Source organism: Canis lupus, chromosome 23 (assembly GCF_048164855.1).
Source record: "Canis lupus baileyi chromosome 23, mCanLup2.hap1, whole genome shotgun sequence".
Taxonomy (NCBI): Eukaryota; Metazoa; Chordata; class Mammalia; order Carnivora; family Canidae; genus Canis; species Canis lupus.
The window spans coordinates 32,843,319-32,866,566 of record NC_132860.1 but is presented as its reverse complement, the minus strand read 5'-3'; the positions used below and the strand labels follow the sequence as shown (position 1 = coordinate 32,866,566).

General features: G+C 38.4%; 1 protein-coding gene across 3 annotated transcripts in view; it reads left to right on the top strand.

The window, feature by feature from the left end:
* The window catches only part of TENM4 (teneurin transmembrane protein 4), a 2,813,748-nt gene that overhangs the window by 1,447,052 nt on the left and 1,343,448 nt on the right, over positions 1-23,248 (top strand). For all 3 annotated transcript variants that reach the window (XM_072794810.1, XM_072794811.1, XM_072794814.1), the window contains one exon: positions 5,202-5,279. The gene's annotated coding sequence lies outside the window, so the exon portion shown is untranslated. The remainder of the gene's footprint in view (positions 1-5,201; positions 5,280-23,248) is intronic.

Sequence of the window (23,248 nt, the reverse complement as noted above, 5' to 3'; positions counted from 1 at the left end):
CTGCCATTCCTAGGAAATCACACCTCCCGTTGCTTCCTTTTTTTCCTGCTAATTTTTATTTTACAAGCAACATAATAAAAATAAAGAAGTTAAAATCAATGCACCAATCTAATGCATTGAGTGCTTTTCTTTTTCTGTTTTGTTTTCTAGTCATTATCAGTGAGATTCTATTAAATTTTATCTTTTTATTAACCACTCACTATTGTTACAAATGCTTTGTTCCTATTTTTGATATTTATCATTACTGGTTTCCTTTCAATGACTCTTATTTTATGTATTATGTTTTATATTTTTTAAACTTTGAAAAATTCCAAGGATAACTATCTTGAGACATTATCATAAAGTAGCCAAGTGCACAGACTTTGAATAAAATGCCTGGGTGGAAACTGTGATGACACAAGTACTTTTTTTTTTTTTTTTTTTTTTTACCTTGGATAATTTATTGAAACTCTGCTCTGGTTTTGTTATCATTGTTATTATGTTGCTTTTTTCTCTCTAAATGAGAATTAACAATAGCTACTTCATATTTATTTTCACAAAAATGAAACAGGTCACAAAGGAAGCACTGAGTCCAGTGTCAAGTGATTAATGATGGCTCTGATTATTAACATATAATGCCTATTTTTTTTACATAAATATAAATATATATGTGAAGACGTTTGATTGATTTGATTCTTAGCCGGGAACAAAAGACACATATTTCATTCTTTATTCCAGCCCTATTATTGTCTATCTTCTGCTAAGAATCTTACAAGATGGCCCCATTAGCAGATAGTTTGTTCATTCATTCGTTCAATTTGCTGAATGCCCACTTTGTCCTAAACACTGTCGTAGGCTCCTATGAAGCTCGTGGTCTGGATGGGAGTAGATATGCATATGTGACAATGCGACGTGATAACCATCTGTCTACTGCGAGGACTGCGTGAGGCACTGTCAGACTCAGAACTCAACACTTCCTTTTGGTCCCCTGGAGCCATCCCTCCCCCCTCCCAGGGAGGTAGCCCCAGCCTCTTCCACTAATCCTTACCCCTGTCTCCAGCCATGTGCATGCTTTCTTCTGGTTCCCATGACCAGAAGCTCTTGTTTGGTCTCAGGGTCTGTGCACATGCTCCTCCTCTGCCAGAGACCCCTTACTCTTTACATGTTGCATTTCTCATTGTCATCTCAGCATAAATGTCATTTTCTTAGAGAGCCCTGAGCCATCTATTGGCCTGTTGCTCTCCTTTTTCTTTTTCCATTCTAGCGTCTTCATCATTATCTTCTTAGGACATGTCAAGTATATAATTGTATACCATCCCCTCAGGCTGTGAGCTTCATACAGAGGCCATGTTTGTGTTCATCTCCATTCACACAACACTCAGTAGAGGTGAATGTAGAAAAGACTCTGTAAAATATGTCTTCAAAGGATAAAAATCAGGGAAGGTGAAATACATGTGCATTGAGACTCACCCGAAGAGGGGCGTCTGGGTGACTCAGTGATTGAGCGTCTGCCTTTGGCTCAGGTCATGATCGCGTGTCCTGGGATTGAGTCCCACATCCATCCCCTGACAGGGAGCCTGCCTCTCCCTCTGCCTATGTCTCTGCCTCTCTCTGTGTCTCATGAATAAATAAATAAAATCTTAAAAAAAAAAAAAGAATCTCACCAGAAGGGTTAAAGTTCACCAGGGATATAAGGAGAAATCGTCAGTGGTGAAGTGTCATGTTTTGGAAGCAAGCACACAAATTTAGAATCCATTCTTATTTGTCTTCAAATCCTGGTCTTGCTACACCTACATGAACTCGCGCAAATCATCTCAATGTTATGACCCATCTCACTTGCATCTGTGAAATGGAGATAATAGCACCAAGTTGTAAAGTTGTTGTGAGAGGTCAACCTAACGTATCCAAAGCATGTGGGTCGATCAACAAATAACGTTCTTATGTGTGTCCTCAGATGTGACAAGGAGGATCATGAATTGTGTGGACTGGAAATATTCTGGCATAAAGAGTTCCCTTGTCTTAGTCTCAGAGGGGAGAGACAATGGTCTGACCTGAAGCATTTGGCTGCTGTGAGGAAAATTGAATTGTTGCAAAGTCTTCAGAAGTACAAAATGCCTACAGCAAGTTTTTGAAGGTCAAAGATTTTTAGTTTGTTTTTCACAGCATCCAGAAGATGTAAACTAGTGGTTCCTCCTTATCTCAGGCACTCATCTCAGTATCACACATGTGCTAGTTCATTTAATCCTAACCATCTATGGCCTGTGATTTCCCCAGCTCTGCAAATGAGGAAGCTGAGACACAGAGATGTCAAGAAACTTCAGGACCATGGGGTTAGTAAATGATGAAGCTGGACTTCCAGCCAAGTAGTGGGGCATCACCAGTGCACTGCACCACCTGTGTGTGCCAGAAAGCCCTGTGGAATTTGAATTGTTGCATATATGGGTTCAAATCCCTACTCCACTACTTACTAATTGTGCTGTGTGAGGCAAGGGTTTTAATTTCCCTGATCCTCTGTTTCCTCACTTAAAAGAGAAAGACAACGATATATAGTTTGAAGGAGGTTGTGATATTTAAACAAACCAGCATATGTGGTTGGTAGGTGCCAGCATGGTAGCTGATGCTTGGTGAAAGTGTCTAGCATTACTACTCACGATCGTACTAAAACCTGCCTGTGGGTTTTGACGTAGCTAAGATTTTATAAGTCTTGATGGCTGTTAATTGAGAAATATGCATCCGTGACAGGTAATCAATACGCTCATTTGGCAGTCAGGTTCCAGATGAAATAAAGCTAAACGATGATGCAATTAGAATATACAAACAAATCCCCCACAGAAGCCAAATAAACTTGACTGTTTTCTCCATCCTAATCATGCCACCGTGTTTGGAATACATCTGGAAGGCATTTTCTCGGTAAATCTGGACCCAGCTAAATAAATAGAGCTTCTTCGTTGGCTGTTTGCTTACCTGCTTTCTCCTTGGAGCTCAGTTTCCCTCCGCCCAAGTAGACAGCAAGTAGGCCTGACTCCCTCAGTGTGAAGGACATGCCACACACCTCACTGACAAACAGTGTCCCCTGAAATTCACTTTGTCATTTCTTTCCTAGTTCTCAGACACAATGACAATAGCTGGCAATTTAAGTGGAGAAATAGTTTGGGAGGCAGGTTCTCAACAGTCTCTGGCAAATCTTTCTTAAAAAATCCTTTTCCTTTATTGGAGCATATGAATTACTTAACAACTATGGGCCTGTCTTTGTGGTCACCCTCATACCAACCTGCAAATTTTTTGTTCTGTATTCACAACTGCAGCTTACTAACTTGAAAATGCATCATAACTGCCATATGCCAATGACCATAATTAACCATAACCTTAGCCAATGTTTTAGCTAAAACAATAAACAATGATTTAAAAATAGAAAGAAAATCCTAGATCCTCTACTTATTAGCCCTGTGTCTTGGGCAAGTAATGTTAGTCCATGGGTCTCTGTTTTCTCAGCTTTCAAAAGAGGATGATTATAGTACCTGGCACTCAGTATGATAGGAAGTCCAAGGGATATAATAATAGTAATAATAACAATAAGCTCACATGCATGCTAGTTATGGTTATCATTGCCACCCTAAATTTTAAGTCAAATATCAGAAATGAGACTAATTTGTGTCATTTAACTTTTCCATAGTGCTTTCTGGTAGGCTTGGGATATGGCAAAGAACATGAGCTGTAGGGTCCTACAAACTTGGATTCATATTTTGTCTCTACCCCTTCTGCATGACCTTACATAGTGACCTAACCTCATTTGCAAGATCTTTAAAGAGTTGTTTATGAATATGTGACTCCTCCCAGAAACTTGGAATTTTAGCTTGAGCTAAAGCAAGAAAACTTGTGTGTTAGAGTACATAATCGTTATAATGTACCCATGAAGGTCTTAATGCTAGAATGATATGAAACTGCTTGCAAAGTAATTAGTCATAAGACCAGTAAACTGGTCCTCTTGGTATCATCTTGTCTAATGCATTCATTGTGTAGAGGAGAAAACCCCAAGGTTCTAAGAAGTTAAGTGACCCATCTGAGATGACAAAGCTAGTAAAAGGCTGAGCCCAAGAAGTGAACCCAGTTATCTTAGAGTGATCAGTATTCCACCTTAATCAGTCAGAGCAGAAGAATGAAATAAACAAAATAGTTATTAAGTTTAGATTAGAAATAAAGGTTGAAAGAAAGGCAAACAAGGAAGGAAAGGAGGGAGGGAAGGCGGGAAGGGGGAGATAATAATGAAATTGAGTACATGGCATCATTTGGGGTGTGTGGAAGTCCAGTGGTGCAGATTATGGTGGAACCTGTGGTATGAGGTGGTGAAGAGGGTGCTCAGAGGTGAGTGAGGTGGACTCAGGTCCCAGCTCTGCCTCCACAGGGCTGGGCAGTCTGCAAAAAGGGACTTCACTGCTTTGTGCCCAGGTTTTCTGGTATCACACTCTCTAATCTGTCTGTTGTAAGGGCTAAAGAGATGATTGATATAAAATTATTAGTACAGAGCTTAGCACATAGGAAATATTCCAGGCATTTAGCTGTTCTTATTATACGTGAAGTTGAGTGTTGTCTCTCTTCTATTTTTAAAGCTGTTGTTTTGGAGTCATTAAGATATCTTGGTTTGTTTTGTTTTGTTTTGTTTTAGTTAAATGCCATGGAGCTAACACTATGAAAAGGTGTTGGAAGTAATTGCAAAAGAAGCAAAGGCTTGGGAACGGGGCTGCAGAAGAACTGAGCATCAATGTATACAGTACCTCCTAGGACTTAAGGCACTGTGGAGAGAGCTTTCCTGTCTTCTACTTAATCCTTAGCACAAGTCTATGGGATAGGTATTGTTTCCCTCATTTTACAGATGAGGAAAATAAGAGTCTGAGCAATTAAATCATTTGGCTGAGGCATTTCTGACACACAAACCTTTTTCCTCTCCCTTCCAAGGTATAGTCCCTCCCCACCTATGTTTCCAGAAATCATTAGAAAAAAAGATCTAAGAAAACCACCTATTACTGGTTATTTGTTTCGTTGGATTTGGTTGGTCAGTTTTGGTTTTTAGGCAGCCTATTGTTGTTAACCGTCCTGTATCATTTCTATGAATAACTCTCATTCATTTTCCCATCCCTTATTGCCTTCTGAAAACTGTGAATCACCAGATTTAAAAGTAAGAAGTCTCTGAGTTTACATGTTTTTCTGTGTTTTCTCATACGTAGGATAAACAGTATTGCTGCTTACAAGAAAGCTTGAGTTACAACATTCTTCTTGAACACTGATGGAAATGTCTAACTAAGGTAAAATAATATATTCTTTAATTGAATATTAATTGAATGACTAAATTTATTATTATTTGCTCAAGTGTTTGTGATTTGCCGAAACATGTCGGTAGACAAAGGGAGAGGGTAAAACAGTTTCTTGTGCTCTTTAGTTTGAACAGAACCCTGTGGATTAGAAAGTGGCATTCTCAACAGACTTCTGTTAGTAGGGTCTATCACAGTTAGTAGAGGTGATTGGCATTAAATGTGTAGATCTTTGGGTTTGAATGGATTGGTTTTCTTCCTTGTATTTTTTGTTTTTTGTTTTAATTTTTGGAGATGTCCAAAGGAGAGGACTGAGCCTTTATTTGTAATGCTAAGGGAATGCTTAGCCCTTCAAAAATTCTTGCAGGTCATATTCCCTCTGTTTAAGTAGACTGAAATAGATTGCAATTAAAAATGAGAAGAACTATATTTAAGTAAGGTTAAGTAAATTGTTTATTGTATAGGAGGAAAAACTTTTCCTCTATCTCCAGTTTAATACCTGGAGTTTAGAGATTAAATTGACAAAAGACAAATTAACAGGAGAAAAACATTCTTTACGTGTGCAAACCACATACACATGAGCATACTCCATGAAGAGTAATTGAAAAGACTGGTTATAGTTTGGGACTTGGCTTGTATACCTAACTTAGTAAGAGAAAGACAAGGGGAAAGAGAAGCTCCTAGGGGAAGAAAAAAATGGGTTTCTGTAGGAAAGACAAATGGGGTTTTTTTTGGCGAACAAACAGAAGATAAGAAAGTTTGTGATAATACTTGTCTATACTGGAATGAGTGGTCTTTCCATCTTCTTCAGGGCTTTAAAACTCCCCAGGAGAGGGGATTTAACAGTAGATTTACTTTTGGTTTCTCTTCTGAGAGCTCACCCACCCTGAGGAGACAATTTATGGCTGTCCTTATTTCTCTGAAATTTCTGCCTTTAGTCAAATAAGGGAAGATCCAAGAAGGGCGGCTTTTTTTTTTTTAATCTGTTGAATCTCAAATGCATTCAGCTTACAATAATTTTTATGCCAACTTTGCGGTCCCAAATAGGTCCCCACATCAGCTATCAGAAAGTATACCTACTTTTGTCTTTTTTGTGTGTTAACATTTCCCTGTCTGTTATATTTGTAGGTTGGAGTGATCAGCATTTAGCAGTGTATGTGTGAAAATACAATATCATATTTTAACAGAAACTCATAAGGATTATTGGATATTCTATACTCTTTCATATTTTAGTCCTTGATTTCAACCATAGCTCATGTCTAGGAGAGAAAATTCCAAAGGAAATTATATGGCATATCCCTGTGATGGTGACTCTTTCAGGGTGCCAAGAAGAAAGCTGATACCTCATCTCATAGGAGATTATTTTAGAAGTAGCTGGAAGAGTAAGGAAACAGAGAAAACCACCTGAGCAATAACATAGGCAGGCTTTATGAAGACGAGGAAGGATATTCAGCATTTAATAGTGGCCCAGATGTATAGCCCAGGCTGTTTTCATCCTGCCATACATTTGTAAATGCCTAGAACCCCCTCTGACTGTAGCCAGTCTTCCACACTTGCAACTCAGAGAGAGACGAGCCCTGCTCTCCATTCCAGTTGTTACAGATGCCTTGCTTCTGTCTGTCTCACAGCTTCTGTGCCATGCTGAAATGCACCACACTTTCATATTACCAATGTAGAAAGAACAGCTTGAGTTGGTTTGTCGCTACCCATTATAGGACATTCTAGTGAAAAGAGTCCTTGTGTAAAACATCCTGTAGGTCCCTGGATTCTCCTATGTCCACAACACAGCTCTTTGTCTATACCTGTTGTAAAATATGTGGTCTAATGAGTTCTGGTCAGGGTAACAAATATATGTGGCTTCAACATGACAAAATGAAAGAAATAGTCTTGGGCCTCTTCCAAGAGTATCAGGTATTTGTAGAATTCCCATTAAGGGGATGCTGGTTTTTAGTTCGATCAGACCATTGGTCACTGCTTCCCCATGCATAGCAATATACTTTAGGAACATTAGCAGAGCAGAATTTCCTTGGTTATTATGTGGGGACATGACTGAAACCTGTTTGGATTTATCTAATTCCTAATTTCCATTGAGTAGGAAAACACAAACGTGGACTATGAAGAATAAAAGGTAAGCTACAACTCTATGAGCAGCAACAGAAGGAAAAATCTAAGGAAAGGAGTGGTACCTAAGAAAGAACTTCAAAGGGATACTTGATAGGAGGGTCCAGGGAGGAGAAATAAATGACCCCAGGCTTTCCCATAGGTCTAACTTTAAGAAGATATGCTGGCAATCTTTGAAAAGCAAAGAAGGAACAATGGAATGTCCTTTTCTATAACTCAGAGGTCCAGAGTCTGAGTGTAGTCAGTAAAAGACAACTTTGATAACACCTTTGATTTATCTACCACTAAAGGATTAGAGTGGATAGGAGAGACCTGAGAGAAACACGAGAGAGAAATGAGTCAGAGAATTAATGAGTTCCTAAGAAGAAAGTTGATATAATCCCCCTCCCTGCCTCAATCCAACCTTCTGATGACTTGGAGTAATCTAAGATTGCAAATACTACTGTTTCTCCACTTTTCTAAAGTATTCCTCTATAAAAACGAATAACAACAGATTTTTTCTTTCACAGAAAAAAAAAGAAGTAAATGGATAAGATTTTTCTCATTTTAAAACTTTCCTACTCCTGTTTTCTTTTAAACCTTTGGGACTGGCTCTTATTCTGCCTTCCATGTGCACCTGCCAATGACCAAATTAATGAAAAAGCTGTAAATGATGTTAGTGGAAAGATTCAGAAATAAGTGATTGTGCTTAAGTCATGATATATTTTTTTATAGATTTGAATTGCCTTACTCTGGTTTTCTGTTGCATTTACACACAGCAATCTAGTCATATTTTCTGCTCATAAAAGTCATACATACTTTAGATACTGGGATTAACTGTGTCTTTTGTACTAGGGCTGTGTAACGATCATGGTGTTGTGTGACTTCCAGGTGTTTTGCCACCTGGACGACGTACAAAAGCACTGGTCAGGATCATAGTTTCCATGTGTGACTGCAACACGTGGATATGATATTTGTTATTATTGACCGTGTTTCCCAGAACGTCTTTCTGAAGCACTTCATTAAGAGTTCTCAGATGCAAAAGCGTGTATTTGTCCAGGTTTGCCAGGCAGAGAGCTGATGAGTCTTGGGATGTGATAGGCTTCAGGTCACCCAATCCCCACAGAGACACATGGTACTCTCAAATAAATGTGAGCCCAATAGTTGCCCAGGATGTACTGGGGGTGACTTCATCTTCTGGGAAACTGTCCCTAGTCAAAGGGCAAATGGATGACCTGACACTACTCTTACAAAATCGAGGGTAAAGACACTACAAGAACAGTTAACTGGGCCTGGGAAAGGAACTAGAGACGTGATCAAAAGTATTTATTGAGTCCTTCATGTATCCTTAGGAATAAGATCAGCTGAAGAGCAAAGTCTCCATGCTGATCTTTTGAATCTAAAGGACCAGTTTCTGGGAAGAAGGAGCCAAATTGCCTCTGCAATTTCAAAGGAACTGGTTTGCATCAGGTCTTGAACAAATGAGGAGAATCCAGGATGATCTACCCCCCAAAAAATCAAGTCTTTAGTTACCTCTGTGGCCATGTGTGTGTAAAACAGGGGGGCTAAGACCCTAGGAGAAGCATCCAGTGATTAAAAATTCTCTACTAGTGACCTGTTGCACACTTGGAGTTTATCACAGCTCTGAGTGTATGTTTAGTGTGATATACTCTCTCTGAATATCTCTTCCTTGTTTGAATTTTCTGCCACTGGAATATCTGTAAGGTAGTGTGTTTGTAAGTCAGTCCTAGCGGACACACTTCAAAGGTGGTATCTATGTGGTTCATACAGAAGCTGAGCTTCACCTGTTACTTGTCTGCCAATGTCAGGGTATTCATCAGCACTGACTGAGGTGAGCCCTATGGCCCTAGTGCCCACAAACAGAAGCAACGATTTAATCACCTCTGAGTTGGCGCCAGGTATCTTCAACCTTCAATTGCATTTCCTGGCCCTATCTGAGCACAGAGTTGGCTGAGGTGACCCTCCCTCACCCTTATGAAACAGAAGGTCTCACAAATCTTTTTTTTTTTCTGACCTTTCTCCCAGGAGACCATGTAGTGCCTGAAATGCTGTGTGCAAGTTTTTGCAACTTTTGTCCTGTAAGAAAAGGTATTTGGTATTGTAGCTTATAAGCAAAACCCTAAAATCAGTCTGGGGAACACCGACTGATTTGCCACCCTTTCCCCACCACATTTGTAAATAAGGAATCAAATAGACCTTCCCCTGCTCCCCCAAACACATGCCGCTCTTACCTCCTCAGCACTCCAGCAGGCAATCTTTTCTCCAGAATTGTCAGGAAAGCACTGGCTGACAGGTTGTGTTATTGCTTCTGATCCCATTGGTCACATCATGTAACATCTTAACTCCTAACCTAATTCGATGGATGCAGCTTGACAGGGCATAACATGGATGCTGGTCCAGCTTCCCCAGTGTGTGTTTAAGACCCCACCTCCCTGCAGGCTACTGGAGCCTGCACAACATTCAAAACACTTCAGAGCATATTTCTTGGTCAAAACAGGTGCATAGCCTATCCCTAACTATAGAGCTAGATTCTTGGAAATAACTGTGGCCATGCTTGTCTTCTTGTTTAAGAAGGTTTGAGATCTTAAGTCAGTACAAGAAAATATAGGGTTTAGGGGACTGAAGTTATGGTGATCTTTAGAAAGCATTTTAATTTTTTCATATTCAATACACTTAATAAATCAAAAAAAATGGCAAACTCAATAAAGAGAATATCAATTACATTTTTTAAATTTCCAATTTAAAATTGGAGAATTGAACAATTCCATTTCATGTACTGTCTCTTCCCCAGGAGACACTTTTATTTTATTTTATTTTATTTTATTTTATTGTAATATTTTATTTTTTATTTAAATTCAATTAGTCAACATATAGTACATCATTAGTTTCAGATGACATTTTCAATAATTCATCAGTTGCATGTAACTCCCAGTAGTCATCATATCACGTGCCCCCCTTAATGCCCATCACCCAGTTTCCCCATCCCTCCACCTACCTCCCCTTCAGCAGCCCTCAGTTTATTTCCCAGAGTTAAGAGTCTCTCATGGTTTATCTCCCTCTCTGATTTTTTCCCATTCAATTTCTCCTCCTTCACTTTTGGTCCTCTGTACTATTTCTTATATTCCACATATGACTGAAACCATATGATAATTATCTTTCTCTGACTTATTTTGCTCAGCATAACACCCTCCAGTTCCATCGACGTTGATGTAAATGGTAGGTATTTATCCTTTCTGCTGGCTGAGTATTCCCAGAAGACATTTTTAGCTTGTGTATTTGTTTTACTGTGTTGTAGATTACTGTATGCTAAGAGAAATTTAGTTTTTTTTTTTTCTGTGTTTGGGCTTCGTCTGTCTTTCTGATTCAATGGTCCAGAGAGTTTGCTTCCTGGGTACTCTCTATGTGCCCCAAATGTGGGCTCAAAGCATCTGCTGTCAGCTCCTGAATACCTCCAGTGCCTCCCTCCTACCCTTCGAGGTGTAAGGGAAAGAAAGATACATTCAGTTACCTTTCCTTCTGTTCTGCCCCCAAATTAACTCTTTAAGTCTTTTATCTAGTCCAACTCCAGTTATTTTCTGATGACTTTGGCATAATCTAGAGATATCTAACTTTGAGTCCCGTCTCTGACGTTCACTAGCTGTGAATTCTTGGACAAGTTACCTAACCACAGAAGCTTCAGTTTCATCATCTATAAAATAGGGTTATACTCTTCAATTACATTGGGTGGTCATAAGGATTACGTGGCATGGAGAATATAAAATGTGTAGCACAATGTCAGACCCAGAGGACATGCTCAGCACTAGTCATGTTTAGGAGTCATGGTTGCAGTGCTAACAAGTGTGGACTTTGGAATGAGACTCATCCGTTTTCATTTTCCACATCTCTCCACTACTACTCTTAAGACAAAGCAAGCTTCCTTGTCTGAACCTCACTTTCTTTATATATAATAGGGGAATATAGTACAGTGGGTCCTTTCATAATAAGATAAGTGGTTCATAAAAATTCAAACCTATAAACCAAAGAGCTACGTTAATGAAATAACTGGAGTGAGCCGTTATAGCCGGCTGGCTGGCCAAAAGTTTAGAGTCCACCTGGGCAGTCCAAACCCTTCCAGCTTCTGATTGTTGACTTAGCGCCCTCTTTTGGCAGTGGTGGAACTTCCTGCAGTTAGATGCGGCCTATCTTGTCTCAGCCTGTTGAGCCAAGAGATCAGAAATCCAGGGTCCCATCTTTAGATTCCCTGATTTCCAAACAGGATTGACTGACATTTTTTTGACCAACCTTATCTCCATCCAGCATAAAATAAGAATTTTATCCAGGCTCTGTGTCTATCTGAAAGTAGGAGTTAGGCAGAAGGTAAGAGCTAATTACATATGAATTATAATATATATGAAATTCCGATTGGCATAATTGTGATCAGTATTTATATATATTATATATTGATATGTGTGTATATTATATATTATATATATGAAGTCATTACATTGGGGCATTTTCTCATGGGACTTTATTATATCTATCTTTAAATTTTTGTGTAGTTAAATGAGATTACACATTAAACAGGCTGTCTCATTTCATTTAGACTACTATAACAAAATATCACAAACCAGTAGCTTATAAACAACATAAATTTACTTCTCACAATTCTGGAGGCTGAGAAGTCCAAGATTAGGGTGCCACCGTGTTCGAGTGAGGGCCATAGCTGGGTGCCTTTTCACTATATCCTCACATGGTAGAAGAGGTCTAGGGATTTCTCTGGAGCCTCTTTCATAAGGTACTAATCCCTCTCATGAGGAGTCCACCTTCATGACTTACGTACCCCCCAAAGGCTCCACCTACTAATACCATCACTTAGGGGTTAGGATTTCAACATATGCATTTGGAGGGACACAAACTTTCAGACCATAGCATGCACCTAGCATAGCTCTGGCATATTCTTATTAAATAATAAGAAATGTTATCTTTTTAAAATGTTATTATTGATGAAGGTATAACACACAAGTTGAAACAAAAGTTCTTGAGGTTTCTAGAAAAGTATAAAGAAGAAAACTGGCAATATAGACCAGAATTTCCTCTACCAAGAATTACAAGTTGGGAAGAGATTACTGTAATTCTACAATATTAGACTTCATAAAATTTACCACCTAAAATAAATACCTGCAGTTCATGAAACAGATTTGAATTAAATATATATGATCAGCCCATAGCATTTTGGCTTTAGCAGATTGACAGCACAGGCATGTCTCCGACCTTTACACACCCCTCTGGCAGAACTTATGTGACTCCTTACCACATAGTCAAGACTTGATATTGATTTTAATAGAATTTCACCTGCAGAGAACTAAATGATTTTCCTCACATCTATATATTCTGGATGAGTCCTGACTGCCAGAGAAGGGGCAGCTAAGACAATAGGGAAGATCCCTCCCACCATAATCTCTCTTTATCAAAAGAAAACCGTCTTCACCAAAAGAAGGGACGGGTGCTATACTGGGTTTCCTCGGATACAGTGTTGGTGCTCAAGGCACAGCCATTGTAGCATAATCTTTAAATCATTCTTTGAATAGCAGTTTTAGTTCCTTTGCATAACACAGGTCTGGAGTCAGAAATGTAAAAGACAAGTGGCAGTCGCTAATTCTAAGATGTTCAAAGAAGAAACAAACAAAAAAACAGACACATGTAAACATGAATCCCACCAAGAAGAGGGTGGGCTGGAGATGAAAGGGCTTGGAGTCAGAGAGACCTGTGAAGCTCATGGAAACTTCACAATGAGAGAAGGGACAAGGGTGCTGGACAGGGGCTGTGTAGTAGAAACAGAAGGGGAGAGAGGAAAATTCTGAGTTGAAAGCATAGGGGGAAGCGTAGCAAAGGAGACAACTAAGAAACTCGGAAAACCAAGGCTCTACGAAAAGAATAGCTTTGAATTTTCCAAATCAAATTGGTTGCATTTCTCCCACTGTCAGATCAATTTCCAAGGAGTCTAAGTCTCTGGTAATTCATTTCAGCACCTTTTAAAGCATCTGTGGTGATCAGTTGCCTGATGCATTAAGAAACAAATGACTGACGGGATATATGTATTTTTAAATGTTGTGTTATTTCTTTTCTTTTCTTCTTGGTCTTGAAGTGCTTTAGAAGTTAGAACGAAGCTGTGAGTCATATGCTGCCTAGCTAGGGAGGCAGGAGGAAGAGGAAGCCATTGCCAGCTGATAGAAAATCAGGTTTTAAGTCCTATTTGTTTTCCAGTGTCTCCATGATGTGACATTAGGAGATGATGGCTGCAGTTACAGGAGGACATTTGTTCCAATGATGTTCATAAATATACTTTGTTAGGCAGTTCTATCGAATCCACCTGCTTTTCCTTCCCTCTCTAAGGACAGACTGCTTTTCAGATGTTTGATTTCTTTCTCTCAGATGGGACTGTGCTGACTGAGAATCTGAAACTCAGTGTGAGACATGGAATATTAAATCTACCTGCAGTATTTGTGTGGGAGGGAAAGGCAAGGTGGGGGATGAAGGGACAGCGGAGGGAATGCTAATCCCGTAAGACAGCTTTTGCATTTGAGGTGAACACTAGTGTGGCCGGGTGGCCATTGGAGGCTGGCATGAATGGAGAGTTGGTTGTTGAAAGTTTGGCAGATCTCTTTTCGTTCTAGATTGGGGCTTTGTTTTTTAGATCAGCAGAGATGTTGAATTCTTTCTTCTTGGAGTTTGTGAAGAACTTTGGGGAAGAGATCATACAAAGAGATTAAATGGTCTTTATCTGTGAGCTGAGACTACCATTACTCACCTAGCAAGACTGTTATAAAATCAAATAACGTGGAATATTTTTAGCCTACCAGCTTCAGGCATTAGCTGGGCTAGGGTCCTGAAGGATGTCTGTCTTCTGCCTCCTTTCTATGAGTGCCTGGTGCATGAGAGATGGCTCTGTAGTGAAAGTGTGACACATTAAAGTATACCTCAATGTATAGACAACTCCCTGGGGATCTTGTGGAAATTCTGATTCTTACTTAATAAGTCTTTATCAGGGACCAAGATTACGCATTTTTAACAAGCTTCCAAGCAATATAGGTGTGAATGGCCCTTGGACCATGCTTTAGTAAGAAGAACCTACCAGAATGGGGTCATCTGATGCAGTAGGCAGGAGGAAATGGAGAAGAGGCCTCTACTGTGGAGTCTGGACTTGCAAGTGAAGTTGGGTGCTTCAAAGGATACTGTCCAACTATATCCAGTAAGTCAGGTGTAGAGGGGGCAATTCCTATAGCAGAGGAAGTTTTGTGCTCTTTGTGGGACTTGACTGTGGTGATGAGATCAATACTAGTCTTGAGACGATCAGGAAGCGAGGGGATCTATGTCATCATCCTCATGTGTGAAACCCCAACTGCTCCCGATTATCTTTGCATTAAAGTCCAAATAACTCACCATCTACCATGTCCTTCGCGAGAATGCCTCTGGTTTCTCATACCGTTTCCTTGCACACCCCTTTTACTTTTCCACACGTGTTACACTTCCACACATACAGAGTCTTCTGCCTGGAATGCTCTTTGCTTGCTGCTGCTTTGCCTATCTGGCAAACTCCTATTCATACCTTTTGAATTCCTTTGTAAAATCAGCTTCTCTGTGAAACTTACATTGATAGCCTCTATATATTAAATCGTTAGCCTTATTTCTCGGGACTGAAGTGATCTTTTGCTGTATGTCTTTTTCTCTGTAGCCTGAAAGGCCCTTGAAACCTGAGTTTTTGCTTTTTTAGCTGCCTCTGTCTTTCCTAGGGCCTAGCACAGTGCTGGGCAGTGGCAGTCACTTAGTAAATTCTACTTAAAGGGAACAGAGGAAAGGTAGAAGAAACAGGATGCAATGATTACAGCTGCTCTGGAAAAGTGCCTGTGAGCATGAAGGGTTTTCTCTAAGAGAGCCTGGGAATAGACCAGAGAGGACCTTCCTGTGAAAAAAGTTGCTATGCACTAAGCAATGGTGAGTCTGTGCATATATTGTGCAGTATGGGCTGTAGGAGCATCCTAGGTGAGAGGGGATGACCCTATCACTGGGAAGAGAAGAGACTGGTGCTCTGTGATTTTCTGAAGTCCTTGTGCTCTGAACAACTGCTAAGCCCACTTTATCTGCTCCACAGACATAGAGTCTTCTTTTTCCTCCCCTAGATCCCACCGTCGCGTAATAAGTAGTTAGGGCCAATGCTGAATCCTTGAAATCCTGCTTAGCATTTGGGACAGAAAGACATAAACCTGAGTTTCATCCAGTCATGGAAAACTTACATTACAAAAAAGAGAGGAGAAATAGAGCCTCTTCTGCATGAATTCTACCCTCAGAGCCCAGGGCTTGCTTCCTCTGTCTCTGCTTCATCTGAGGTCATTGACCATGACTAGTTTTCCAAATGTGCAACCGGAGTTCTTTGGTCCTGAGTCCATCAACTGTATATAGGTAAGGCTTTATATATGGTGTTTTGCCAGCACCCTTTTGTCAAAACAATTCATGGTACCAAATGATGGAAAATGCTCCTAAACGGACACTAGACATGAATCCTTGCTGTGCCGTATGCAAACCGTAAGAAGTGGGGTAGTTGGACTCTCTGTACCCCGGATTCTTTATGTGTTAAGTGAGAATAACAATCTCTACCTCAGAGGATTGCTGTAAGGATTTTTAAAAATGCTGTTTTATTCTGTTGCTTCTATCTCTTTCTTATAACACCCATGCCAATAATATTACCTTGAACATTATTAAAAAGCAACTTCCTCAATTACTTACTTAGTTCCACTTCTGGCTGACTCAACCATATACTAAAATATAAGGTTACCATAAAAAAATGACTTGGTACCAGAGAAGAAAAAGATGTAAATATCAATGCAATAGAATAGAGCACCCTCAAAAGACCTAAAATCTATACCAGCATATAAAGAGTAGTGACTCGACACATGTGACATTCATAATATTTATCATAAGCAAATCAATTTACAAAACAAAGATTGACACATTGACAGACAAAATGGCCAATGAGGGTATTAGAAAAGAAATTCACAGAAAACAACAACAACAACAACTGTGGCCAATAAGTATATCAAACTCTTTCCAGGCTCTCCTATTATTATTTTTTTCATACAAGGACACTAGTACTTAGAAGACGTAAGTAACTTGTCAAAAATCATTCAAAGGGTAAGTGGACCATCCCAGCATGGACGTGGTTTCTTCTAGTGTCTTGTCTTTGAAAGAATATTTTCTTGCTATTGCTATTTTTGTCTGTTTTTCCTTTCCAAATAAAAAATATGTCAACTTCTTCTTGAATTTTGAAATTAAAGTAAAATAAAATGTGAAATCCTGCTGGAATATGTACTGGAATTGTGTAAAATCTATACATTAAAATAAAAAAGTTGAAACCTTTAATAATGACAGTTTTGTTATTTATACATCCATCTCTTATTCTTTAAATGGAAATGTTTGTTTATTTCTTCTCAGCCAGGAAATCTTCTGGGTACAAGTGACAGAAAAATGAACAAAATATAACCGGTACCCTCAAGCACTTTCTTTACCAGTGTAGCGGGTAGACAGATACATAAATAAACAATCTTAAAATTAGCTTTGTTGAGTACAGCTACTTATAGTAAACATGTTTTGTTAATTGTAACAAATACTATCCGATTTATAAAATGCCTTTGGTGTATAATCATGCCATCTGCACATAATAGAGATTTACAACATTTTATCTAAAATCCTTAAGGCCAGATATGTCTTGCAATTCAGAGTTTTGAATGTAATATGGTGCATATTCCAAATATTACCAACAGCCCCAGCAAGGTCTGGGAAGAAGCCCATAATCAAACATATTAATATTATTTCTGCAGCAGTATAAACATTCACATTAAGTGGCTTTATAGCAGTTCAAATCAGTTTGTCTATCAAATGAATGATGAAAAGTGCTCAATTTTCAGAATATTTTGGATTTCAGAATTGCAAACAAGATTTATGGATCTACGATACTTTTTTCTTATTAATATGTATCAATTTTTTCTCCTTTTCTCTTATTGCATCAACTAGATCTATTTAAATAATGTTAAATAGTGGGCAGACTGGACAGACTTGTTTTATTCCCAATTTAGAGATCTGTATCTGGTGCCCCTAATAAGGAATCATTTGGTTGAAGGTTTAAAATAGGAATATTCACCATATTAAAGAAGAATTATTTTATTCCAACTTGAGAAATGAAAATGTTAAATTTCATCAAATGTATTTAGGGTATGTTGAAGTAATTATCTACTTTTGTCTTTTTATTATTAGTCTACTGATAAACTTTTATTGCATTATTCAGTTTCCTTATATTGAAACTGGGTGCATTCTTATTGGGTTATTGAATCAGCAATATTAAATTGTTAAACTGTATTGTGAAGTAGTTAATTTACAGTTTTGAATCTATGTTCACAGTTTAGATTGTTTTGTTTTCCTTGTTTTCTGCATAATATCTTATTACCTTTGGGGATCAGGACCCAATCTGCCTTGTGGAATGAATGAAATACTTTCTCCATCTTTTACACTCTAGAATATATTATGATGAATGCCTTTATGTATCTCTTGAATACTTTGAATTTAATGACCAAAAATCTCTCAAGATCTAATGTCTTTTGGGCAAACAGTTTTCAAAGAGTTTTCCATGATTCTTCTTAGTTCTTGGTCGGCTCTGATTTTCTATTTCTCTGTAACTTTCCAAACTTGATTATCTTTTTATTAGATTGGGAAGATTAGAAGTTAGAGGAGGCATTCTTACCCTGCCCAGCTGTGAATGCATATGTCTTTGCATTGCAGAATTTATGAGGGTTTTTATTTGCTCTTTTAATTGCCTCGTTTTTTTTTGTTGTTGTTGTTGTTGTTTGTTTTTTTTTTAAACTTGAGACTTCATTATAAAAGAGATTTGATTGGCCCCAAATGTTCATCAATTTATCTTTCACTGCACTCTTTGAAATGATGCTTTTAAGATCAACTGGGTTCCCAGAAAATCACTGCCTGAAAGAACATAAGAGATCACCTGGTCTACCCTATTGATTTTGGAAATGGGAAAACGGAGGTCTCGGCTGGTAAGATAATTTACACAAGTTAAGGTGTCTAGAACAAAACCAAGCTCCACTTAGCTAATAAATGCCTTTTTGAAGTAAGCATAGCAATGGAATATCATACAGATATTTCCTTTTCTTGCTGAATTCAGAACCATTGTCTATGCCTGTATCCCAAGTATCATGCCCTCCATTATGTGTGTGGATAGGAACACAAAAGCCTCATGGTGTCCAGCAACCCAATGCTTGTGGCTGCCAGCCATTTAGCTCTTGTCTCCAGGGATAGGGAATCAAATCGATCAAACTCTCAGTCACAGGCACGCTATAAAAGGAAAGACAGGAGCAATCGCAAGCACTGTCAGTAATCCTGAATTCTTCTTTCAGTTTACATCACTTGTATTCATATGAAACATTGCCCAAAACCCTTTTGAGGGTATTACTTATTAGTTTCATTAATCATATAAAAATTACCAAAACAAGCAACAGTAAAGGTTTGACTTAAAGGAGAGAGAACTATATTTGCATAGGTAAAGATCAATCTCATTGATTATGAAGATGGCTGTTTATGTTACACTGGATGTCCAGTACCTGCCATACTGTATGCTAAAGGCATGGAATTATGCTGTGGCCAAAGAAAATGTAGGTTCTGATACTCACTCTTGCCTCTATCAATAAGCATGACAAGAGTGGCACTATACTATATGCACACTCAAGTACAGAAAATGAGTCAGTGAGTTAATCTGATTCTCCAAGAGCTGGACTAAATGAAACTTCTGTTATTTTCACGGTATTCACTTGAGACCAGATTAAATGACTTTTGCTTTTAAATTTTTTCTGGGCAGTGGAAATCACCATGTCTGTTTCTTCTTGCATAATGAATATACAAAAAAAATTAAATTTACCATGCTGAAAAACATGAATGCTAAAAATACATTCTCATCTCCTGTCCCAGGGGTCTGGGCCAGCATAGTCAGACAGGCCAAGGCTTGAAAGGGCAGAGAGCTTATCTGAAGGATGGAGAACAAAGCACCAGTAGGCAAATGTGTAAGGAAGTCCTCCTCTGAGAAACTCAAGGGATTAAAGCTTTTAAAATTTGGACTATCAATGGTTTTGAGTATTGAGCCCAAGGCAGGAAATTGGGGTGGGTGGGTTTGCCAAGCTGAGAAGGTCAGTATCTACATTGACAGAGTCTGAATTTTTTAAAAAATGAATAAAATAAGAATATTTTGTGATGGGGACAGATAATTAACCGACATAAAGAGTATAAAGCACTTAGTACAGAGGCATGGCATATAGTGCTTTTAAGTGTTAGCTATTATTAGAAAACAGATTTTGAAATGTCTTATTTTCATTCATTTAAAACTTAAAAACAAAAGTATACACTGTCTTCCTTTCCATCATCAAATCTTGTCAGCTAATGCCTACAAAGTATTTTCCAAATCTGATTAATTCCTGCCACTTCCAGGACTTCTTGTTTAAACCATCATCATCTTTCAATCACAATAGCTCCCGGATTGGTGTCTCCATTATCACTGTTGCCCCGCACTGTGTCCATCACCAAGAAAATCATCCAAGTCCCTTCTTTGCTCAGTCCTTCTTTGCCGATGGCTTTCTAGGGCACTCAGCAGTGGACACAAATCAAACCAAAGCTTCTTAGAAACAATTACTCTGATGACCCCAATACCCAAAATCTTACCTTTTCCTCCTTCTCTGTCCTTTTGCTGTTTTCTTTTTTTTCAGCATCCATATCTTTTTAACCCAAAATTTTACTATACGTTTTATTGATTTTCCGGTTTGTAGTGTGTTCCTCCTATAAAATATAAATTTCACACAAGCAGAGATTTTATCTGTCTTATTTACTGTTGTGTCCTCCGGAGTCTGGCACCTACTATAGTAGGTGCTCAATAAATATTTTTGGATAAATAAAGAATACAAAGGCCTTTCCTAGTACGTGTATTTGTATTCGGAACAGCATGGCAAATATAATACAATAAAGTACAATAACAAAAAAGTAGATGCAAATGTTAGAAGAAAAAATGTTGACAAATAAGAAACTAGGGGAAGAATTTTCCATGAAGTTCATTTCATAATCATGGTTTGTACACTTGCTAGATAGGTTCTATACTTGACTTTGTCAAGACTTTTTAACAATCTACTATGTACCAGGAAATCTCTATATGTTGCATATATATATCAACCAACTCCAAGGAGTTGATGTTATTCTGCCCTCTGCTTATCAGAAAGCCATGGTAACTTGTTTACTATCACTCAGATAGTGAAAGCCACAATATTCAAAAAGGATGTTAGCAATGTTGTCTCTCAGGCTTTCCCATGTCCACTGACACATTATGAAGGATTTCATTCCTTGCTCCACTGCTTTCTAGCTGTGTGACATTATTCAGATTAGTTGACCCCTCTGACTTGGTTTCTTTTGTAATATGAAAGAAAGTAGACTTAGTCTGCCTAACCTGAAAGCGTTGTTGCCCATTTAGAAGAAGTAAAGAATATGAAACAATGATTAAGGAGGTAAGCTCTATCGAAGACTGGCAGAGAGAAAAATCTTCTATAGTGGGAAAACGTTGAGCCAATGGAGAAAGAGAAGCTGAGAAAATAATGAGAAGAGTTTGAGTCCTGTATCCAGTCATTCCTGAGGCCAACCATTTACAAATAGTAAATCTCCCAGTTTTACTAAAAGTAGCAGGGTAGCTGTCATTCACAATATATACCTGCATAATTAACCTAGAACTCCTTACTGACCTCCTAGGATCCTTGCTGATATAGCTCCCATTATATGGGAGCCTTTTCTGCTAACTCGATCTATACACATTTTTGGCATCTGACACTATGGTCCAGAAGAGTAATCCTAAAAAAGACTGTCTGCCTTCAAAGAGTTCCAAGTTAATCATAAAAACAAATATTTAAAATAAATATATGTATATCACACATGTGTGAAGTGAAATTGGCTTTGAAGAAATTACATTTGAAATGAGCCCTGAAGGATATATCAGAGTCTACACCATCTCTGATTTATTTATACAGATCCCCCTTTAAATCAGAATTTAATATCTTTTGCAAATCCAATCAAAGTTTTAGGTAATGTTCTTAGAGGAAAAAATGGCATTTCAGGTCAAATGGTCATGTTAGGCTCATAAATATATACTAAAAATGTCATATATCTTCTAGTGCTACCTGTCCATGAATATGTACTCTACAGAAGTGGTTCTTTTCCTTTGGGGACTCATACACATCTTAGAGAAACTAGTATAACACTTTCCACAGAAAAATGTGTCCACAAAAACTTTGTATACAAAATCATGAGTTTCTTGGTACCTGATTTAAATTCCTAACATGCAAAATGAACCAGTGATCCCTTCAGTAGGCCTCTCTTTGAGGTCGGGACTACTGAAGTCCGCCCACAGGTAGGTGCTAAGTGCTTCTGTCAATAGGATCATGGCAGAAATGAAGAGTGGTGTGCTAAAGAGCTTTACAAATATATACCCTAATGTCCTGAGGTTATAACTCACTAGATGAAGCTTCTAAGGAAACTAAGCTATTCAACCTGACTTGAATTTCCAAGAGTGAGCTATTCTCCAAGAAGCCAGCATCTAGCTCAGGAGTCTATCAAACAAATGTGAGTTATGCAGACTCTATCTGTAGGGCATTGTACATTTCCTCTCCACTGCTATACAAGATGCTTCCTAGCCATAGTTATTGAATTAATCAATCAAATTTTATTTTTATTACACCATTCTGGAAAATCCACTCATACCTCTTTCCAGTAATACTGAAAAGAAAAATAATCCATACCACCCAATTAAGAATAAAACATATGTCTTCTTGATAATGTCTGAGAAGTGGCGGGTCCAATGGCCATTGGTTTTTGAAGTTACTCAACATCAAAGGCAAGATAAACTACCAGGGTAATACCTGTAAGCAGATAAGTTTCATTATAACCACTGGGGAAAAGAAAGAAGAAAGAAAAGAAAGAAAACATTTTAAAAAATGAGAGGTCTCTGATGTCCTAGTGTCTACAGCCAGATGCAATAATAATAATAACATGCATTTATTGAGCACTTTCCTTTCTACGAGTTCAAAGAGCTGTACCACATAATATTCAATTTACCCATACCACAGCAGCCTGATTTATGACTTCTCTAGGGCATGGGGCTTGAGAAAGCAAGATTGCTCATCGATGGTCTTAGCTGATTAAAGTTGCTGAGGCTGTATTTCCTGGCATTAGAAGAGAGAGATCTAAAATCTAGAACAGGGGAGTGGAAGATGGTTGTTTTTGCTAACATAGAGTAAGGGCATAATGACAAAATGAAGCTATCCCCAGAAGAGAACCCACCAGAGGCTCTCCTGAGTGGCATTACCCTGTGAATGGGCCCAGGCTTTGGCTGGCATTGCCAGCCTTTTAGCTCCATAAATTCTTTCTTGTTAGTAGACAAGGTTTGATGTAACTCAAAGGACTTTCTGGACTATAACCCAACTCATAAGATGCAAATGAAAATTCAACCAGAATATCTCATATAGCAAATATATGCTTTTTAGTTACTAAGTGGCAATGTTTGCTCACCAGACATCTGTCTGGTTTCCCAGTATCAAAAACGAAAACAAAAAACAAACTTGAGGACCAAAGTAGTGGTTATTCGATACATATGGGATCAGATCAAAGGGAATTTTTTCTCTGTTCCTCAATGTCAACGGTAACTAGACTTTCTCTCTCTCTTCATCCCACCTCCTTTCTACCTACCCCTCCATTTTTCATTTGTATATACAAGTCTTTGACAT